General features: G+C 50.0%; 1 non-coding gene across 1 annotated transcript; it reads left to right on the top strand.

Moving 5' to 3' along the window:
* Positions 1–220: 220 nt before the first annotated feature.
* On the top strand, positions 221–294 carry MIR9223H (microRNA mir-9223h). Its single transcript, NR_130519.2, has one exon. It is a non-coding gene; the product is annotated as a microRNA mir-9223h (primary transcript).
* The last annotated feature ends 1,325 nt before the right edge of the window (positions 295–1,619 follow it).

Here is a 1,619-nt window from a genome sequence, read left to right as displayed (position 1 = left end):
AGTGCCGAAATATAACTACTTTATTACCTTTGGGAACAACCGAGTAGGTTCTCCTCTACCATTCCTAGTATTCTATAAGTAATATAGAATACATATTATAGAATACTAGAGGCCTGGTGCACGAATCCATGCACTGGTGGGGTTCCTTGGCCTGGCCTGTGGGGATCTGGCCAAAACCAGCTCTCCGACATCCCCTGAGGGGGTCCCTGATTGCGAGAGGGCAGTTCTCAGGTGATGCACCCTGGAATCAGGCTCCCTCCTCTCTGTTCTGGGTGCATCACCCGAGAACCGCAGCTGCCAAGTCACCGCAACTCTGCAGCTCCTGTGTTGAGTGTCTGCCCCCCTGGTGGCCAGTGCGCATCATAGCTGCCAGTCGGCAGGTCGCTTAGGCTTTTATATATATAGAAGATTGTACATAAAATACATCACATGGAATGATAGAATAAATGTTATCCTATAAACAGCCACAGAAAGGGATCACGACTCATACCTCTGAAGCACTGGCTCTCACACTTGAACATACCTGAGAATACTAGGAGGCTGTTAACCAGATTGCTGTACCTGTTTCCAGAGTTTAACTTCAGGAGGGCTGGGGTGGGGCCTGAGAACTTTCCTCTCACAAGGCCCAGGTGCTGCCAGTGCTGCTAGTCCAGGGGCCACACGGAGAACCACTGTCCTCAAGACGTGGTGGGAAATTCTGGTTCTACCCATGTCACACTTTTCGGGTGGAGTCTCATTTGCTGAAGTGTAACACGGTGTGGACTGCCTTTTCAGAGACAGTGGGTCTGAATTATTCAAGCACTTTAACTGCGGGTCAGCCCTGGAGGGGAGCCCTGGCACCGGCACCGCGGTGCTGAGATGTAAGGGTGCCCTTGGAGCCCTTCAGGAAACCCAGCTCCGCCCACTCCGGATGGCTTCGCTCCAGAGAGGATGCGGGTGTGCAGCCGCCTCCTTGGCTCTACATAAGAAAACACATTTCCCTGCTCAGTGGCAGGGTTTTTCACACTCTCTGTTTGGGGTTTGCAGGGGAAGTGGCAGGCTCCTGCGGAGGTGTTGCTGTCTCGGAGCTCTCAGGGGTGCAGCAAATGATACCTTTCCACAGTGATGCGAGCGGGCTCCAGGGAGCTGCATTTCCACAGAAGCGCTGCGTCTTCCTGGGGCCCAGAGATGGCTCCGCGCACCTACCGCTGTTCTTTTATAAGAGATTTCCCCGCGAGTGTATGTGTGCATGTGTGTTTAAGAAAAACCTCCAACACCTTAATTGCAGGTTTCTTAATAGCACTGTATGAAAACACGCATAGTTCACAAGCATTTGTATAATCCGAGTCCTTAGAGTATCTCTTATGCAGCTCTTTGATCTTGGAGGTTTTTTCCCCTCATTTACTCTGCTTAACTTAGATGAAATTCATCTTCCATCTATGCCACAAGTATCCTGTTAAAGTGTCTGAAAATCTCTGGCTGGGAGAAGCATGATGAGACTAGGTTTTGACTGCACTGGTGTTCTGTGATACGCGCCTTTGCGTTTCATGTCTGCAGCACTCAGTGGAGAGAGCTCACTTAGTCCTGAAAGTGAAAAGGACTTTATTTGATGCTACAGAGATAAAAACGATAGGGTTATC

Source organism: Eptesicus fuscus, chromosome 3 (genome assembly GCF_027574615.1).
Source record: "Eptesicus fuscus isolate TK198812 chromosome 3, DD_ASM_mEF_20220401, whole genome shotgun sequence".
NCBI classification, from domain to species: Eukaryota; Metazoa; Chordata; class Mammalia; order Chiroptera; family Vespertilionidae; genus Eptesicus; species Eptesicus fuscus.
The sequence above is the reverse complement of the archived record's forward strand: the minus strand, read 5'-3'. Positions and strand labels throughout refer to the sequence as shown.